Below are 22382 nucleotides of genomic sequence, written 5' to 3' on the forward strand. Positions count from 1 at the left end.
GGTCAGCAGTTCGAATTCCGCTGCCTTGAATCACATCTTCCAAGCTGACCACGGAGGTTCCACACAGTAAATACTCTCCCGCTTGGAGCACACCTGAGTTGGATCTGCTGTCACTATGGGGAGAGGAGGCTGTGCAGGAGATGCACCCTGGCATCCTTGCTTACCCTCAAGAATGAGATATCAGTTTCAATGACATTCACGTGTGGAAAATGGTGGCAGAATTTACAATGTTGTCCCTAGTCACCTGCAGTGATCCTGTTTAAAAAAAACCCTAGACCTTTTGCCCCACCTTGGATGCTCAGCCCCACCGCACTCAACTCACCCAACACTCAGGTGTTCACCGAGATGTGTGTTTGACAAGGGACAGAGAAAAAGTGATTTGTATTTTAAAAGAGGTGTATTTTACTATCTGATTTAATGCTGTGCATGAACTAATAATAATGCTTCGGTGTATTGTTTCCTATGCTTCTGCAGATGTGGCCTTCAGGGGAACCCCTACACACCAGTGGAGCACCTCCTACAGAAAAGGAAGCAAACAAGGTGGAGTAAGGAGGACATGTTCTGAGAGGTGCTCCAATCCTCAGAGGCCAAAAAAAGATAATTCAGGGCGTGGAGAGAGACCCTGAAGGAAAAAAATTAAAATAGAAAGGCAGGACAGAAAGTAGAGTGAGGAGCTCATTGTAAATGGCCAGGAGCAGAAGATAAAAGTGATGGAGAACAAAACAGATATGTTGAAGTCCCTAATCATGCTCCAGGCAGAACATGTGTGCTTCCCACCCCCCCTCGCCCCCACCCTCCCACCTTAGGCGAACCAGAACTGTTTTCTATGTCCTCCGCAAACTCCTCCCACACGTTCCTTGCAACTTCCTGGAATGTCTCAGTACTCCATTCATTCCACCCCTTTGGACAGCTTCTAAAATAATAGCTGGACTTACACACAACTATGAGAGCCTACACTGCCCTGCATTCTTATCTCCTTTCCCACCAAACCTTTCCCATGTGTTGTTAATTGGTACTTAATTAAAACAAACTCTCTGAAAGACAAGCAGTCTTTATTTGTTTCCTGCATATGGTGGTTGCTGCTGGTACTAATACATAGTATCATTTGATCATTTGCTGACTGCAAATCCCCGTCAGGAATCATCACAATTTTTACGCAAGGTGGCAAGTTAACCAAGCATTGGAGAGTACTGTATAGAAAAAACTAATTACTGGTGCTTATCTACGTTCCCTTTAAGCTAAGGGCTGTGCAGGCGGGGAGAGGAGCCCCTCTGCCAGCTCGACCCAGCCCAGCCCTGCTGGAGCTGCTGGGAAGAGGAACTGCTGCCGCCCGGGACAGGTGCCTCTCACCCAGCCCTGAGCTGCTGCAGCAAGAGAGGGCTGAGGGCAGTCCTCTCTCCCCTCTGCAGCACCAGGGCAGCCTGCATCACAAACCCCTCATCCCTGACCCCACCCTAGAGCCCACACCCCCAGCCAGAGCCCTCACTCCCCTGCACCCCACCCCTCTGTCCCAGCCCTGAGCCCCCTCCCACACCCCAAACCCCTCAGCCCCACCCCCGCCACACATCACTTCCATATTGGTGCATGTAACAAAATTCATTCTGCACATGGACATAAAAATTAGGGGGAACACCGGTGCTCATTGTCAAAATATTGTCTCAAAACTTCCCTGATTTGATTCCTCCCCCGCCCCCACCCCGCTGTTCCCCTCTAATAGCCCTGGTATCTGGCTGCACAAATTCAGCAGCCAGACAATCTGCCTCTGCACTCCACCACTGGGAAATTTTTTCACACCCTAGACTCACAAATATTATGGAGGGAGTATAACATTGTACCCCATAATGCTTTATGGGAATATGACATAACTGGAATATGTTTTATGCTACATGTGCCATGTAACATATCTCTGTAAAGGTTATGCTCTACTGAATCTATTAATCCTATTTGTATGCATGTATCCTTTTTTGTATTCAAAGTTATGAATATTGGCTGCATACTTGTTTGTTCTGAGTAGGTTTTAGTGAAGCAGTTGGTCAGCTTCCTGAGAAAAGACTATTCTCAGTAAGTGCCCAGTCAAGAAGACCTTAAGCCAACAATGAACTTGTAGACACCAATCCACATCTGGGCTTTCCCAGGAATGTGGCTTGGCTGGTAAGGAACTCAGTCATGCACGGATATGTGACTTGCCCAGGTGACTCCAAAACTCCATTTTGTAACTGGACTTTGCGTAGGAGAGAGGAGGGAGGTCTCCACCCACAAGAGAAAGTCTATTTAAACCCCTGGGAGACCCTTCCATTTTGTCTTCAGCTGGCTAAAGAGAGAGCCTCTCCACCCCCAAAGATACCTGAAAGAAACTGGAACAAAGGGCAATAACTGCAGGGGGTGTGAATGACTGCTGGACCCAGACTAGAAGGAGACTAGTCTGTAAAAGAAAGCTTACTGGAACTGGTGAGGTTTTCATCTGTATTCAGTTTTATTACTGTACTAGACATAGACTTGCGTGTTTTATTTTATTTTGCTCGGTAATTAACTTTGTTATGTCTGTTACTAATTGGAACCACTTAAATCCTACTTTCTGTGTTTAATAAAATAACTTTTTACTTATTAATTAATCCAGAGTATGTATTAATACTGGGGGGGGAGGGGCAAACAGCTGTGCATATCTCTCTATCAGTGTAATAGAGGACGAACAATTTATGAGTTTACCCTGTATAAGCGATCTCCAGGCACTTTTCCACTGAGAGGGTAGCTCTCATTTTGGTGTCCTTTGTGCCTCAGTGCTGGGGTGAGCTCTGCACACAGTTCCCGGAAGGTTGCTATTGGCATGCAAAAGTTCTGCAGCCTCTGCTCATCCCAGACCTGCATAGCGATGTGATCCCACCACTCAGTGCTTGTTTCCCGAGCCCAAAAGTGATGGTCCACTGTGTTCAGCTGCCCCATGAATGCCAAAAGTAATCTGGTGTTGTTTCTTTCCATGGCACACAGCCGGTCAGGCAACTCTGATTCCTGTTCAGATTGGGTGCTCATAATATACTGCATGAGCATCCATGATGTGTTCATAACAGTGACCACAACAACAGTAGAGAGCAGTGCGGGATCCATCCTTTCAGAAGCAAGTAGCAAAGCAGCATAGTTACCCACAGTGTGGTCCTCTCTCTGCCAGTGCTAGAGCATCAACTGTGGATGCACTCTGCCGATAGAAGTGTGTGAATATGCACAAGCAACGTCATTATAATGTTTTTTGATTGTCAGCTTAACTTTCATTGACAAAACTCTACAGTGTAGACAAGGCTTCAATCAAAGCTGCACCATTTTTGTAACCAGTATACATCTATATGCCTTTTAAATTGGTCATATAGTAATCATAATATTATTGGTTTCAGAGTAGCAGCTGTGTTAGTCTGTATTCGCAAAAAGAAAAGGAGTACTTGTGGCACATTAGAGATGAACAAATTTATTTGAGCATAAGCTTTCGTGAGCTACAGCTCACTTTATCAGATGCATTCAGTTGAAAATACAGTGGGGAGATTTATATACATAGAGAACATGAAACAATGGGTGTTACCATACACACTGTAACCAGAGTGATCAGGTAAGGTGAGCTATTACCAGCAGGAGAGTGGGGGGAGAACCTTTTGTAGTGATAATCAAGGTGGGCCATTTCTAGCAGTTGACAAGAACATCTGAGGAACAGTGGGGGGTGGGGGGGAAATAAACAAGGGGAAATAGTTTTACTTTGTGTAATGACCCATCCACTCCCAGGCTCTATTCAAGCCTAAATTAATTGTATCCAGTTTGCAAATTAATTCCAATTCCGCAGTCTCTCGTTGGAGTCTGTTTTTGAAGTTTTTTTGTTGAAGAATTGCCACTTTTAGGTCTGTAATCGAGTGACCAGAGAGATTGAAGTGTTCTCCGACTGGTTTTTGAATGTTATAATTCTTGACATCTGATTTGTGTCCATTTATTCTTTTACGTAGAGACTGTCCAGTTTGACCAATGTACATGGCAGAGGGGCATTGCTGGTACATGATGGCATATATCACATTGGTAGATGCACAGGTGAACGAGCCTCTGATAGTGTGACTGATGTGATTAGGCCCTATGATGGTGTCCCCTGAATAGATATGTGGACACAGATGGCAACGGGCTTTGTTGCAAGGATAGGTTCCTGGGTTAGTGGTTCTGTTGTGTGGTGTATGGTTGCTGGTGAGTATTTGCTTCAGGTTGGGGGGCTGTCTGTAAGCAAGGACCGGCCTGTTTCCCAAGATCTGTGAGAGTGATGGGTCATCCTTCAGGATAGGTTGTAGATCCTTGATGATGCGTTGGAGAGGTTTTAGTTGGGGGCTGAAGGTGATGGCTAGTGGCATTCTATTATTTTCTTTGTTGGGCCTGTCCTGTAGTAGGTGACTTCTGGGTACTCTTCTGGCTCTGTCAATCTGTTTCTTCACTTCCGCAGGTGGGTATTGTAGTTGTAAGAATGCTTGATAGAGATCTTGTAGGTGTTTGTCTCGTCTGAGGGGTTGGAGTTAGCGGTCAGTAGGTTTCCGGTATAGGGTAGTGTTTATATGACCATCGCTTATTAGCACCATAGCGTCCAGGAAGTGGATCTCTTGTGTGGACTGGTCCAGGCTGAGGTTGATGGTGGGATGGAAATTGTGGAAATCCTGGTGGAATTTCTCAAGGGCTTCTTTTCCATGGTCCAGATGATGAAGATATCATCAATGTAGCGCAAGTAGAGTAGGGGCGTTAGGGGACGAGAGCTGAGGAAGCGTTGTTCTAAGTCAGCCATAAAAATGTAGGCATACTGTGGGGCCATGCGGGTACCCATAGCAGTGCCGATGATTTGAAGGTATACATTGTCTCCAAATGTGAAATAGTTATGGGTGAGGACAAAGTCACAAAGTTCAGCCACCAGATTTGCTGTGACATTATCGGGGATACTGTTCTTGATGGCTTGTAGTCCATCTTTGTGTGGAATGTTGGTGTAGAGGGATTCTACATCCAGAGTGGCCAGGATGGTGTTTTCAGGAAGATCACCGATGGATTGTAGTTTCCTCAGGAAGTCAGTGGTGTCTCGAAGATAGCTGGTAGTGCTGGCAGTATAGGGCCTGGGAGGGAGTCTACATAGCCAGACAATCCTGCTGTCAGGGTGCCAATGCCTGAGATGATGGGGCATCCAGGATTTCCAGGTTTATGGATCTTGGGTAGCAGATTGAATACGCCAGGTCGGGGTTCCAGGGGTGTGAATTGGAATTAATTTGCAAACTGGATACAATTAACTTAGGCTTGAATAGAGACTGGGAGTGGATGGGTCATTACACAAAGTAAAACTATTTCCCCTTGTTTATTCCCCTCCCCCCCCTTTTCCTCAGACGTTCTTGTCAACTGCTAGAAATGGCCCACCTTGATTATCACTACAAAAGGTCCCCCCCCACTCTCCGGCTGGTAATAGCTCACCTTAAGTGATCACTCTGGTTACAGTGTGTATGGTAACACCCATTGTTTCATGTTCTCTATGTATATGAATCTCCCCACTGTATTTTCCACTGAATGCATCTGATGAAGTGAGCCGTAGCTTATGCTCAAAAAAATTTGTTAGTCTCTAAGGTGCCATAATATTATTGTGATGCACTGAATTACTTGAAATCTTCAGATAGTATTTAAACAGTGGGCTTTAAATGAATACATATTTGATTTTGCTGTTTTTAGAATCCTTGATCTATATTATTACTAGGATAAAATAACCATTTGTTTTTATCTTTTAATAGACAGTTTCAAATAAATGCATACAATTATCAATTAATCTTTCTTACAAACAGTATAGAAAATAAACCAGAAAACAATAATGGATATTGAGACTAGTTATAGCAAAATAGTTACTTCATTGCACTGATTTTGGATAGGAAATTCTAACAAAAGAAGTCATCCCACAATTGTTAAAATTACATAGAGGCTTCTTGTTTTATAATATGTAAGTAAAATACAGTATGTTTATTGGTATTGTAAACAGAACTGATGATTGTAAGATAAAATATCACTGAAAAGGCTTTAGCCAACTCAAAGAATATTGATATATCACTTGAACCTACTGTAAAGTCTCTTTTAGATGTCTAGGGGTAATTCTAAAATGGCATGATTATTGAACTGTATATTTGTCACACTTTTTACTAGTTCATACTTTTTCTTACATTTTAGGAAGCAGCTTTGTTGTTATGCCGGGTAACCTATATATGACCCCTCCCTATCAATTATTAACACTGTGCTAATTTAAAGAAATATTTGACATTACAGTTTCACTATTTGTACAACACCTGAAAGCATGTTTTCATGGTTCCATTTCAAAAGAAACTTAGTTCTCTATGAAATGTTTGAGGTTGACTCTAGTCCAGTTAGGGTTCATATAATATCAAAGCAAACAACTTAGTTCTGTCTTTGACTGGGGGAATAAATATGCCAGTATACCTTAGTGCTACTGTAACTTTAAGATGATATGCTAATGAAATGAAGCAGTCTCTTGGAACATAGTAAATGAAAAAAATGCAAATCAATATTTATCATCACCATTAGCCACTGTTTCTTCTTCAAAATAAACATGTTTACCAGTTACAGTAAGTAGATGCAATTGTAAAGATTGATGGTACATTTGCTAAAAGGGGCTAAAAATTTTTACATGGAGTACAGGACATTGGCTTAATGAGTTCCAATGTAGAGGGCCGTCAGCACAGTATTTATTATGTAGAAAGACATTCTTTTATGATGTCTGCATTCCTATGTAAGACTATGCATGTGGCTTTGTAGTAACTTTATGGTAAGAAAAAAAGCATGTATTTGCTTTGTCTCTGCAGAGCAAACAGTAATTAGTAACTTGGTGTCTTACCTTTTAGCTGAACACGTCTTTTCCCTAATTAGTCATATTAATTTTGCAGTCACTGTGAACAACAATGATGTATTTAAGTACAGGCCCAGAAAAATTGAATTGGTAAAGTAATATAAAATCATCAGGAAAATGTACTCCATGGCTCAAAATCCTTCCTGAAACTTGGAATGCAGTGTTATGGTTATGTTCCAAAACAACTTAATCAGCCTTGTACTCTAAATATTATTACAGCCCTGTAACATTTCATATTAATTTCCTAATTGGACAGTTATTGAAAATTCATCAAGTTCCTTGTGATGGTTTGTGATGTTAACTGAAATACTGAATAGGAACAGGTATTTATGATTAATTTACTTTTTACAGTGTGTACGCATGACATGCAAAAGGGGGAAAATGAGTTTGAACCCTCCTTTAGTACTTCATAACTCAAAAAGAAGGCCTGACATGGAGTGACAGAGGGAGGAGTAATTGTTGGGGTCCTTTTGGGCTTTTACCTTAGAAATATCAGGACTACCAAGTCTGCTCTTCCCGGGTTTTGCTTGAGAACAGCTGTCTTGGACACAGATTGTGAGCTTTCTTAGCATTGTTCTTCCAAGTCTTTCTTGAGCCTTTGTGTTAAATAGATGTTAATAAAAACAAATAAAAACCAAAGAGCTTTAGGCAGTCTGAATGAAAACCGCTTTCCCTAATCCAGCTCCACTCACATAGGTTCTCTGATGTCAGAATCCTTCCAGTTCTGTTTCTTACAGAATACTGTTGAATACACTGGCTAGAGATGCTATTCTAAATCTGATGTTTCACACACAAAAACTTCATATATTCAGAAAGTTTAAGAAATAGGGAAAACTCTACTAAGATTCAGACAGTTTTATAACCCAGCTAAAACAGTGTCTAACAGCAGCAGCTGAGAAACTTGTTTGAACTCTTTTGATTCTATTTCCTGACATTAGAAAATCTGTCATCATGATATATTTTGAAACGTGGCATAAAATATAGTGCAGGCTGCTTGTGTGGAATGAAAGTTTCAGTTTTATGACTATTCTGTTATTTATCCTTTCATCTGCCTACAGATCAACATTTCTGAATTTATTGCATACATATGTCTGAACTCTTGCAGCTCAGTGGGGAACAACAAAATTTGAAAATAGGAAACTGGGACTGCAGTTCTGGCAGGAGACAAGTTCTATTCCAAGTAATAAGAAAACATCAGAAGTCCTGTTTCAGGGAGGTGATCTGAAAAAAAAGAAAGAAAGAAGGAAAGACCCAGTGAGATTTCAATGTGTAAAGTTAAACATTCACAGTAAAGGTCTCCTTTGTGAAGACAGTTTTGGTTTTGGAAGATTTTGGAGGTCAGTCAACTATGGTTTACTTAATTGGCTTCCCATGAACTTTGTGAAAACCTTCCAAAACTTTGATATGCTTTTTATCTAATTTTCAGTTGAGTTACTGAAGATAGACCCACTTTTAAAAAAAACATAAAGCTGGACGCATTTTCTCATAAATGAAATTATGTAAATTTCATGGAAAGAAAGATAACTTAAATTTAGAAGAACCTTCTCCAGGGCCTGAAGACAAGTTTGTCTTTTTCACCAACAGAAGTGGATCTGATAAAAGATGTTACCTCATCCACCTTGTCTCTCTTCTACAGTACCTCATTTATGTGCTCTATAAAACTTTGGTATTTATGTTACTTGCTCTATGGTATTTAGGTTAATTAACTGCAAAGGCATCCCTACAAATTTTGGACTGGATGCTCAGTTGAAGTTGATACTGATTTACAACAGCTGAGAATCTGACAGTAATACATTCTCCAGAATGGAGATTCCACAATCCTTAAACAACATTTAGGAAACATTTAGGACTGAAATTCAAACAGGAAATTTCTGATCTCTCTTCAATTGAGTTTCTGGCAGCTCTGAGGAAGAATGTTGTTCAGCGGATGAACGGCTTTAGTGATGGCCTGCTGAACTATTATAACTATCTTTTAACTTTAACTACTGGAAAAGTGTAATTGAAAATAAAGATAAAATTCAATAAAAATAGTCTCAAATTCTGCAAATATAATGTTTATGTGCTGTGATTCCATGCCTGGGAGATGAGAGGTCTTGGGTAATCTGCTAAAGCCATATCTACCAATGAAGCATCTTCTCAGAATGTGTGAAGGTACATTTTGGTTGTACAGAGCCCTTTGGACGGTGGGTTTTAGACTTCAAATGAACTTAAACATAGAAACCAGCCTTACACGTAATGCCAGCCAATCTAGATAGAGACATTGAAGAAAGGGAAATTTCATTATTTTGTTCTTGTTCTTTTAAGAAGCTAGTAGTTCAGAATTCAAAAGAAAATGATCAATCAGAGAAAAAATAAAAAGAATTACAATAGTTAAATATCAAAGTAATGAAACTATGAGTTAAAATAAAGGAAGAACTAATTTTCAATACTTTATATATTTTCAATTTTAAGTGTGCATATATAAATATATACATAACACACATACATACAAAATCCCTATGTTAAAAGGACATTATTAATACTGCAAAGTCAATCACTCAAACTCAGTGTTAATTTGGCCTCCTTTACACATACATTATAATACAGTCTTTAAAAAAAACACTCTCTTTTTTCACTCTTCCTCATTGTCTGCCTAGCATCTCATTTTTCAGACTACTTAGTATTATATATGTTCAAAACACTGCTCCTGTTGATTTAATTTGCAGCTCTAAGTATTCAACAGTTCTGCAAATCAGATACCAGGGTCTCAAGTCAGGCAGCAGAAGATGTTGAACACACAATTAGTGATCATTATGAAAATGTGGGTTTAAGTGACTTGCCCAGCATCACACAGGAACTTTGTGGCAGAGGCAAGGATACAATCAAATTCCCTAGGGCAACATTCAACTACCTTAATCAAAAGACAAACCCTTCTCTTCCTTCCATCTCCTGACTTGTCCGTTTCACGGTTTTCAGCTTCTGCAACAAATAAAGCAGGAGTCTTACAAATAGTTTCCTTCTCTACACAGCCTGATTCATCCCCAGAGCAGGGGTCCTGTTGGGGAAAAACGTAATGATGTAATTAAAGATTGGCAACTTTAATTCTGGCATTTCCTAAGTGCTTGATATTTCAACTTTAATAATTTTTTTTGACATAGATGAGTTCCTAATTTCCTAGGCTTTTATAAAGCAAACTAAAAAAAAAAAAAAAAGAGAAATAAATTCCATGTGGCTACATGGGTCTTCAATAGGGTTAGATCCATTGCACAGACTTCTGCCTTTTGAACTGATAGATTAACGGATACCAACAGTAGATTGTTATCATCTATGTCAGGGGTGGCCAACCTGTGGCTCCGGAGCCATATGTGGCTCTTCAGAAGTTAATATGCGGCTCCTTGTACAGCACCGACTCTGGGGCTGGAGCTACAGGCACCAACTTTCCAATGTGCCAGGGGATGCTCACTGCTCAACCCCCAGCTCTGCCACAAGCTCTGCCCCCACTCCACCCCTTCCTGCCCCCTCCCCTGAGCCTGCAGTGCCCTCATTCCTCCCCCACCCTCCCAGAGGCTCCTGCAGGCCACAAAACAGCTGATCAGGAGGTGTGGGGAAGGAGGGGGAGGCTCTGATCGGCGGCGCTGCCAGTGGGTGGGAGGCGCTGGGAGTGGGGTGGGGGAGCTGATGGGGGGCTGCTGACATATTACTGTGGCTCTTTGGAAATGTACATTGGTAAATTCTGGCTCCTTCTCAGGCTCAGGCTGGCCACCTCTGATGTATGTGGAACAGCAGTAGAAGGGGACAAGACACTTTGCCTGTTGGAATCATAGATGTTTGATGGCAACAGAGGACTGGTAAGATTAAAACAATGAGGATTCCTGTGGCAACTTAAAGACTAACAGATTTATTTGGGCATTGGAGAAGTGGGGTTTTTTACCCATGAAAGCTTATGCCCAAATAAATCTGTTAATCTTTAAGGTGCCACTGGACTCCTTGTTGTTTTTGTGGATACAAACTAACACGGTTACCCTTCTGATACTTGGTAAGACGAAGTAATCTTGTGTTCCATTCCAAGTTCTGGAGATGTTTGACCCTTTATGCCCTGTCTCCTCCAACCTGTCCCTGTCTGAGTCCTGTCTCTTCCCTACCCCTGGCTTCTTATCCCAGTTTCGTTCTCCTCACCTAGCCAATCCCAATCTCCACTTCTCAGGCCACTCATCCCAGTCCCAGTCTCATTGCCCAGCTAGTCTTAGTTTTACCATTGTGACTCTTTCAGCTGCCTCTCTCTCTCTCTCTCTCTATTCCAGCCTCCCCATCTTCACTGCCTCTCAATCTCAGTCTCCCTCCCTGGGCTCCTAATCCAATATCAGTGTCCCTATTCCAGCTTCCTTGCTCTAGGTGCTTGCCCAGCCAGTCCCTGCACCTTTATTCTTTGACAGATGTATCCCCTCACCTGCACCTCCTTCTGTAAGCCTCACTGCTTTCCAGTCCCATTCTCCTTGCCTCACCAGTTCCCCCACACCTGTCTCCTCATCATCCACTGGCTCCCAGGTCTCCCCCTGCTTCCCAATCCCTTCTCAGTTAAGGTATCAGTTAGTAAACAGTCTCAGTCTCCCTTCATCCCAGTCCTAACTTCCATGCCCATCCAGTCCCAGTATTTCCCCACTCCCTATGTTCTTGTTCAGACAGTCCCAAAGAAGAAGTCACCACCATTTTTAAAAATGGGCAAAACAATATATTTTCCCCTAATATTGTTCTCAAAAATGTCTCAAATGTTTTGGTTGAAAAATTCAAAGTTCTTGAGCTTGAGGCAGACACCCACCATGGAAAATTTCAGAGCAAATGATTAAATTTTGGCAAAGTTATAAGCACCAGAAACAGGGTCTTATAATGGGATGTGTCAGGAAATATTAATAAAAGGCAGTGCTACTAGCCCTGCCTATAATATTGACATGGCTTAAAACAACTAGTTATGTTTAATCTCTAATAGGCATTTTCAAATGTATATGTACAGTTGTCAATTAATGTTTCTTAATTCTTACTTAAAACCAGTTAAGGTTGCTCAAATTCATACACAGCGGAACCCCCCCCCCAAACGCCAATAATTTTGTAGATCAGTCCTCACCCAACTCTTGCAGCCTACAGTATCCTTTTTCACATCAACCACCCACAATACATGCCTTCTCCCAGCAACCACAGTGTGCAGCCCTCATCTCTGACCATGTGGAATGGCTACAAATGGCCATTTTCTAATTGCTAATTATTACTTATTTGTACTCTCCAAGCTCCCACAGGCTTCAATCAATATTGGTATCCTTGCGCTAAATAAGTTTACACTCCAAACAGACAAGTGGGGAAGGGAAATAAGGAGGCAATACAAAAGCAGTAATGGGTGGCATATTTCTGTTAGTCCTGTGTTGTTTTTTTCTTTTTTATTTCTTATAATATGATTCATTATTATTTTATTTAAAAATTATATGTATAGTGGGAGATGGGTGTGACAGGATCCCTGGGGTGCAGCCTGGGACTGTGGGACTGCTGTGCCCCCTTAACTGTCCAGCCTGGCTGTTTCTCACAATGCTTTGCTCGTGACAAGCAACAAACCCTCTGGACACTGTTATCACTCAGCACAACCACATTTGGAGCCCCACACCCAGCTAGATTGCATGAATGCTCCCAGAGCCACTCATGCATCACACAGAGAAAGGCACCAGCCAAATCCCTCCAGCTCCCAGCCTTGTAACTCAGGAAGACACCATCTTGCTCTGCTCAAGAGGTCAATGGAAAGTGGATATACACCAGCCTTTGCAAACCTGAGCAGATTTACCAAACACTTCAGGCAGACTCACTGGTAAAGATAAACAGTAAAACAAATTTATTGACTACAAAATGTAGATTTTAAGTGATTATAAGTGATAGGCAAAAAATCAGAGTGGTTACCAAAATGAAATAAAATATAAGTATGCAGTCTAAACTCTCAACCCTCTTCAACTGGGCAACATCTAGGTTAAACAGTTTCTCTCACCCCATTGGATATTGCAGCTAATAGTACACAGTACACATAGTACACTCTTGAAACCCTGGGCCAGTCTCCTCTGTTGGAGTCTTCACTCTTCTGAGTGTCCTTGTTGCTTGCAGCATAGGCGGGGAAAGGAGACAGGCCAAGCATGGGGCCACTGTGTTCTGTTTTATATCCTTAGTCCATGTACTTGGAGAACACAAGTCCAGGCATGTCTGGTGGGAATTGCTGAGTCACAAGGAGAAGCAATATCTCCGGTGTGCCTCCTGTGAGTGAGTCATTGAATTGTAACTCCTCTGATAGACAATGGCTGGTGATGTCTGTTCAGCACGCAGGCAGGTGTTGGTTACCTCTTCAGTTGTCATTGTCCCTGGAGAGCTAGTATCTGGGCGCTTTCCAAACTCACACCATATTTTAGTGACAACTATACAACACATTCTCATAACTTCATATGTACTAATGATATACATATTTAGATAGAACAGTGACTTTCAGCAGATCATAACCTTTCCCCTGACACCTCACATGGCATGCTTTATATGCAATATCACAATTATATAGACATGAGCAATATGGGGGTTACAGGGCGCTCCCCCAAGGTATAGAATGCCACAATGGGGTTGTGGTTGAAATGTAGGAAATAAGATAAGAGGAGCACTGGAATAGGAAAGGAAGGATATTATTGTGGAGGAGAGTGGGAAAGGAGGAGAGTAGGGTTGGGAGAATGTAGCTGCAGCAGAAGAACTATGAGGGATGGGGTGGGAATGAATTGGAGTGAACAACCAAATTACTAGGAGGGGAAAATGTGCAGGATCAGAACAGAAATAGAGTCTGGTGACATCAATGGTGTCCCAAGATGCTTCATCCCCAAGCTTCATCTGCTGTTGTTTATCTATCTAATCTATCTATCTATCCACGATAGTATCTGAGCACCTTCCTAGTATGGGAATTCTTTCAGTGCTTCCCTTAGCGTCCCTACTCCCTCTCTTCTTCCCTTGTCTCTCCTCTTCCATTCCTCCTGTTTACCCACTGCAACTCCCAGAACTGCATCTCTACCATGATCTCTCCCCTACATTTGACCTCATCTGCAATTGTTTGTAAAACATCTCTTCCTCGATGTCCTCCCTTTAGCAAATATTCAGCATGGGCAAAGCAGAACTCATCTCATCCTCCAAATTCTCCCCAACTCCTCCCTTCATCACAGTAGAAACTCTACCATCCTCTCTGTATTTAAAGGCCCAGAGTCATCCATCCTTGACTCCTTTTTGCTGTTCACATATCACATCCATGTTGTGGATAAATCTTCTTACTCTGCAGGATCTTTAAAGTGTCTTTTTTTCATTTCTTTTGCCAAAATCCTCATCCATGCCTTGGCAATCTCCTGCCTAATTGTTGCAATCTCATTTGTTTCAGTCCTGCTTAATCCCACCAATCTAAAATGTCACTGCCACACTCTTCTTCCTCCTCTCCTGCTTTAACCATGTTATTCTCCTTTTAAAGAGACCCTTCCTTATCTCCTTCCATATCAAATTCAAACTTTGCTATCCTCCCCTTCAAAACTCTACAATTATGATCCTACTTCTGTTTAATCTCATTTCCTACCAAATTAAGTTTTGGAATCCACTTATTCTGCTAACATAACTATCCATCACATCACTTTCATAGCCTTCTCCACAAACTGACTTTTTTATTTCTTCCATGATACCATTCTGGCTAGAAGGTCCTACCTCTTCCACTACACTACACAACCACCCTCCCCTCTTTTGAATGTCTCAGCAAAACCCTTTATTTCCACAGTCTTTCCAACAATTATCCCTCACTCCCAGTGGTAAAGCCAAACAGCTTTATAACCTTAGTCTATACCTGATTCTTATGCTGATTCTTTAATGTAATCACTCCCCAGTAATGTCTAACCTCAACTGCAAATCTCCATGCAGTAACCATGGGCTAGATCCTCAGCAAATATACATAAGCATAGTACCTGGTCTGAAGTCTTTATTCTTTCTGTAAAGTGCCATCCACACCTACAGCACTATGTACAAAAATTAAATAATAATAGTAATAGCATCCAACTGGCCATACTTGTGCTGCCTATTGTGGATGATGGACATGCAGTGATGCCCCTTTCACATGATCTAAATTACACTCCTGGAAATCCTGGCTGTGGAAACAAATGGCCCAATTGGTACGAACTCCAGAACACACTAAGAAGAAAGAAGTGAACCTGATAGACTGCCTATAAAGAGATGGCACCTGTTAACATTAAATTTATCCCTGAAAGAACCTCAGCCACAGCTGACAAAGATTTAGACCTCATCTGAGAGTTTAGCTACACAGCAGGTGAAGCAGCCCTGTTATACATGGAGTCAACTCCTAGCCACTCATGGAGAGGCTTATGAGAGCAAAGATCCTGAAGAGGCTGGCCCTGGCCAGATATTGGTATTAGTTAAAGAAGGAATCCCATCCTTGTGGAAGCATAGAAACTATCAGGACATGACACAGTAAGATCAAATGGATTTTTAAACTATTTTAATCAAACACACAGACTTGCAAATGCACCACAAAGGGGTAACAACCAAGCCAACACTCCTTTGTTCAAACAAAGATAGCACTTAAAGTAGTCATAGTACATGCATATGTTGTTTTTATGTAGTGTACCTGGTGTAGCCCATACTCCCAAGGCCAACTCACTCACCTAGAAAGTCCCAAGGAAAGAAGTGGTAAAGGTAACTCTGAAGGTGACTCATGATTTGAGAAGCCAGGAAACAGTGGAGTGAGAGAAAGAATCAAAACTCAGTAACTAAGAAATTGATGTGAATACCCATTAGATTCTGAATAGTAAATTGAGGAAGCAGTTAACAGAAGTGAGAGTTACTAAATATAGGCAATTCAAACATTAGCTAAGCAGAGAACAAATGATGCAAACAGAGAAGTTAACGAAATTCCATGTCATGAACAAGTTCTAACTAATAAGGAGACAAACTGTAGTAATCTGAACATGACCCTTAATAAGTCAGCTATTAAGTCAGCTAAACTCAGTCATGTATATTTATATCATTCATTTAATACAGAAATTGTGTGAAGTTAAATATACAGAGAGATGAACAAAGATAATAACTTACTATTGTCATATTGATATAAATTTGATTTTTTGGCGAAATATTTATTTTTACATTTTGCTGTAGTATCTTATTTTCACGTTTCCTTATTCCTCCACAATAGATCAAGAATAGTGTTGTTTTACTTTCCTCAAACAATTTTATACACAATATAAAATTAGCCTAAAAGCTTCATGAAATCCAACACCAATGCTTTCATTTTGAATGTGGACTTTGGTCAGGTTTTTACCCCTATTCCCAACCATCATACGTTCAGGGATAGTCTGTGTTTTTATAACAGAAAGTGAGCAACTTTATCCAAATTACTGGCTACCAGAATACTTCTGCAATTGGTTTGCAGGTCACAAAGCCTTGACTCCAGTGGAACTCCCACTGACATCAAAAATGCCATGCCCTGAATATACGTAGGGTATATCCCCAAGAGACCAAACATGTCTCCATTTGGAAGAACCTCCATTACTATTAAAATTGTATTTCTGAATATGTCTCCTACATGACTTTCTAATGTTATTTTTATAAGAACAGCTAACATGTCCTCGTGCTTTATCCTGTTATTGCACAATTCTATTTGTTGATGGAACAGGATCCAGGTGAATTTATGTGGACATCATCATACTTGAGCAGGGTTAATCTACTTAGCCTCAGGTGAGTTCCTTTTAGTCTTGATTCACTACAATGCACATCTATAATGGTTATTAACAAGCTTTAAGGACCTTTGGGAGCTTATAGATAACAATGCAGCACCATGGAAGGTGGGAAATCATTATGCTAATAAGGTTGGTGTAATAATTTGCAGTCACACGCAGTTTCCATACTAATCCTTGGGGTTGGGATAGGTCAGTAGATCTGTAAACCTTTCATTAACGTCATACTATTTTTTTGGCTCTTGCTCTTTAATGAATGTATAGTATCATAAAAGTAGATGTAAAGAGGGTAACATATACATTGTTCATGCATCACTGACACATTTTAATAGCCTTAAATGTGTATTCATTTTAAATACCTTTACAGTGAAATTTCCTTGATTCTATCTTATCTATTCATTTTTTACCGTTTGACTTGATAATTACTGTATAACATCGAAAATGGAATGTGATAGAACTCCACAAATAATCTTATAAGATTAGCTATGACTTTTTGTCCTGTTTCACAAAGTATAAAATTAGTTCAGCCTTCGTTTATATTTAATTATGTAGTCACAGTTATAGTCAGAAGTCCTATGAAGTAAGTACATGTTTAGAGGTATAGAAATGCTTAAAAAAAAATTGCCATGGCACAGAAAAAATCTCAGTATAGAAATTATTTTGTGACAGTTTTTCTTTATCTAGAATTCAGAACACACTGACATGCAGTACAGTACAGGATTTCACCACAAGCATTCTAATCAAGAGACAGGTTGTGAAGATAGTGTAAATGAAATTTTGATAAATTAATTTTAAACCTCAAATCTGTTAAATGAATAACAACAAACATGTTCATATACTTTTATAATAACTTTATAATAAAGTATACAATAATATAACTAACGTTAATACCGAATTATGGGACTATTCTCCTCCAAATTAAAATAGGTTCCAGTTGTTTATATTCACTGATTTTTTCCAAAAAACACAAAGGAATTAGAAGTCTTTTGTAAATACACAAATCTTTACTTTGTAAATACATTCCTCTGTGTAGTTCAAAAGCTTGTACCTTCCACTAACAGAAGTTGGTCCAATAAAAGATATTACCTTGCCTATCTTGCCTCTCCTTTTCCTTTCTTTTTTTTTTTTGTCTAAGAATTGTATTCATAAAGTAATAACACCAATATACAGTAGATCAAACTATTGTGTCTGTTGCAGTCTTATAATGTATCATTTTATGAGTAGATAAAATGATATAGAAGGTATCACTTAAAATTTAAGAATTTATACACAAAAAAAAAGTTATCTAAACTATTCAGTAACAGATCCCTTCAATCTGAGGAAATATTGCTGCCAAGATAACCTGACCACAAAGAAGACTGCAAATAATTTAGACAGTAGTGACTATTTTAAATAGAAACGTGATCTATAGCTATATATATAGCAAGAATGTGTATAAAAAACTAATAATTAGCAAAGGAATAATAAGGTATTTGTTTTTATTAAAGAAGCTGATATGTTCAATTGGTACACTGAGAAGCCAATATAAAGTGTAAATCTAGAAGGTGAACCCAATCCTGTGTAAGAACTAAATGATGATAAGGCTTTATAGACTTATGATTGGTAGTTGCACAGAGACAGTCTAACATACAAAGTGATCCTAGTAACTTTCCTGAAGTGTGGGGAGCAACAAGGATGATACATGACAGCTGTTCCATCTTATTATTTCACTGACTGCTACAGGTATTTGATCAAGCAAATGAGTCAAACAACTTTATACTGCTGCATTGTGAATCACTACACAAATACAGAATCATCAACAAATATGACCTGACATAAAGATTCTCTCCTAACTTCAAAGTGGACATTTCTGGAGAGAGCTCAAAGTGCTGATTGAGGAAATGCAACTTAGGACAGAACAGTCTCATAAAGTTGTCCAAGGACTACACCACATGGAGGCCTAAGTGGATTGCAGAAGGAAATTCCTGAGCAGAGCTAAACCAGCAAGTGTTCAAATGGTACATACCAAAATCTTTTACGCAGTGTGCTATGGCCTAACATGTCTTACATAATTGGGATGGCATAAGATGTTTGCATGTGAAAATTCATGGAATATGAGTCCTGGGAATAAGAACTGCAAATAATGGTGAACAATTGCAAAACCAAAATGCCAAAAAGGAGCTACCTCATTGTCTCACAGGATGATGAAAAGTGCCATAACTCAGATTGGATGTTTCAAAACTTCACCAGAATGATTGGTCACTTTCTAATTGGCGCATATCCTCTTTGCCAAGAACTGGAAATAAATCATGTTGTCCATCAGCAAGTGTAGAAAAGGGAGCTGTTTTGCTCAGCCAAACTAAAAGCCAAAACATCTGGACAAGGTAGACTGAAAGAGGGAGCTTCATCTGCTGGCCACTGAGCATTCCTCTTGTCTAAAAGAAAAGGAGTACTTGTGGCACCTTAGAGACTAACCATTTATTTGAGCATGAGCTTTCGTGAGCTACAGCTCACTTGATCACTTCAGCTCACTTCAGATGGAAGTGTCTCTGGTCTCTGGTCACGCAATCACAGACATGAAGGTCGCTATCTTACAACAAAAAAACTTCAAATCCAGACTCCAGCGAGAAACTGCTGAATTGGAATTCATTTGCAAATTGGATACTATTAATTTAGGCTTAAATAGAGACTGGGAGTGGCTAAGTCATTATGCAAGGTAGCCTATTTCCCCTTGTTTTTTCCTACCACCCCCACCCCCCAGACATTCTGGTTAAACTTGGATTTATGCTGGAAATGGGTTTCTGTGTGTTTGGGGGGGGGGGGGTGAGAAAACCTGGATTTGTGCTGGAAATGGCCCACCTTGATTATCATGCACATTATAGGGAGAGTGGATACTTTGGATGAGCTATTACCAGCAGGAGAGTGAGTTTGTGTGTGTATGCGGGTGGGGGGGGTGAGAAAACCTGGATTTGTGCTGGAAATGGCCCACCTTGATTATCATGCACATTGTAGGGAGAGTGGTCACTTTGGATAAGCTATTACCAGCAGGAGAGTGAGTTTGTGTGTGTGTGTGTGTTTTTTGAAAAAAAAGGGGGGGGGGTGAGAAAACCTATATTTGGGCTGGAAATGTCCCACCTTGATTTTCATGCACGTTGTAAGGAGAGGGGTCACTTTGGATAGACTATTACCAGCAGGAGAGTGAGTTTGTGTGTGTGGTTTTTGGAGGGGGGTGAGGGGGTGAGAGAACCTGGATTTGTGCAGGAAATGGCCCACCTTGATTATCATACACATTGTGAAGAGAGTGGTCACTTTGGATGGGCTATTACCAGCAGGAGAGTGAGTTTGTGTGTGGGGGGCGGAGGGTGAGAAAACCTGGATTTGTGCTGGAAATGGCCCAACTTGATGATCACTTTAGATAAGCTATTACCAGCAGGAGAGTGGGGTGGGAGGAGGTATTGTTTCATGGTCTCTGTGTGTATATAATGTCTTCTGCAGCTTCCACAGTATGCATCCGATGAAGTGAGCTGTAGCTCACGAAAGCTCATGCTCAAATAAATTGGTTAGTCTCTAAGGTGCCACAAGTCCTCCTTTTCTTTTTGCGAATACAGACTAACACGGCTGTTACTCTGAATCCTCTTGTCTAGTGACAGATAAATCTTCTCAAGATAAGCATCCGCATAGCTCTGTCTTTTCTGAGTCCTATTTAGGGCAGTGGTTCTCAAAGCTGGTCCACAGCTTGTTCAGGGAAAGCCTCTGGTGGGCCGGGCTAGTTTGTTTACCTGCTGCATCTGCAGGTTCGGCCAATTGCGGCTCCCACTGGCCGCAGTTCACCGCTCCAGGCCAATGGGGGCTGCAGAAAGTGGCATAGGCTGAGGGACGTGCTGGCCGCCCTTCCCGCAGCCCGCATTGGCCTGGAGCGGCGAACCACGGCCAGTGGGAGCCGCAATTGGCTGAACCTGCGGACACGGCAGGTAAATAAACTGGCCGGGCCCGCCAGGGGCTTTCCCTGCACAAGCAGCAGACTGGCTTTGAGAACCATTGATTTAGGGAACCTTTTGTGAAATCCAGAAAGAGAAAAAGAACACAGGTTTCAGAGCAACAGCCGTGTTAGTCTGTATTCGCAAAAAGAAAAGGAGGACTTGTGGCACCTTAGAGACTAACCAATTTATTTGAGCATGAGCTTTCGTGAGCTACAGCTCACTTCATCAGATGCATCCGATGAAGTGAGCTGTAGCTCACGAAAGCTCATGCTCAAATAAATTGGTTAGTCTCTAAGGTGCCACAAGTCCTCCTTTTCTTTTTTTGAAAAAGAACACAGCTTTCATAACACCTTGAATGCAAATAATTTTCTATCTATCTTGGGAAAACAGTCATTTCAATTGTGAAGCTGAGCTGGAGAACCCATCTTCAGACAAATACCAACTGATAAGTAGCTAAAATACCTTATATATATACTTTGTTTACCCACTGGTTGACTTTGTTATTTTAAACTAAACATTTCTGAGCAGGTACATAGCTGACTTAAAATTCTGTACCTGCATACTTGTGTTTCACTAACAAATTTAACCTCACTTGCCTGAAATAATGCTAAGTCAATTAATACAGAGTGATACAGCTGGAGAAACTCATTACACTAACAGTGCTAGTATATTTGTAATCATAAAGTGTGCTTACTTACAGCATAAAACAGCTGAGAGAAACCCTGAGTATTTCAAGGAGATCAGCTTAAAAATCGCACACAAAAATTGACAATTTCTCAGATAAGAGAGAGAAGTGTGTATTGAATTGTAAGCTAATGATTTTTACCACTGTATGGAGACTTGGTTATGGTAGCATAAAAGGCTATAGTACTAATGAAATTCCAGAGATGTTACAATAGTTTTAAAATCCTTAGCTGAACATTATATTTGAGGTGTGTGATAAATTTTGTGCATGAAAGAAGAAAAATCTGGTTATAAGTATCACCTGGGTGAAGTGAATTTTAGTTGAATGGGCTTTTTTCTATAATTAACTGGTTTACATTTTTAAATTTTAACTTTAAAGTGGTTTGGCTGAAGTGCCACGAGCAGTCGGATATTGTTGTTGGCACTCTGATAAGGTTTTATATATGAAAGATCCATAGTTCCATGTTGCTACCAAAATCACCTGCCCAGAATAGTACAGATTTAGGATAAAGTTTACGTATATAACAAGACTGTGATTGTGCTACATAGATTCATAGATTTTTAAGGCCAAAAGGGTTCACTGTGTTCATCTTGTCTGTATAACACAGGCCACAGAACCTGCCTGAATTAATTCCTGCTTGAACTAGGGTATCTAAAAAAAAAAAAAATCAAAATTCCACTTAAAAATTTCCAGTGATGTAGACTCCTCCACAACCCTTGTTAAGTTGTTCCAATCGTTAATTACGCTCACCATTTTTTTTAAAAAAAAGTCTTTCTTCCAGTATGAATTTATTGAGCTCCAACTTCCAACTTCTTGTTATATCTTTGCCTGCTAGATTGAAGAGCTCATTATCAAATATGTGTTCCCAACATAGATACATATAAACTTCAATCAAGTTGTCCCTTCAACTTTTCTTTGGTAAATTAAATAGATTGAGTTCCTTGAGTCTATCACTATAAAGCACGTTTTCCAAACCTTTAATCATTTTCATGGCTCTTCTCTGAACCTTCTCCCACTTACCAAATACTAGTACCAAAACCAGAGGTAATATAACTGCTCCAGTAAAACTAAAGATTTCTACTCAAGGATCACAT

The sequence above is a fragment of the Natator depressus genome, chromosome 2 (assembly GCF_965152275.1).
Source record: "Natator depressus isolate rNatDep1 chromosome 2, rNatDep2.hap1, whole genome shotgun sequence".
Lineage (NCBI taxonomy): Eukaryota > Metazoa > Chordata > Testudines > Cheloniidae > Natator > Natator depressus.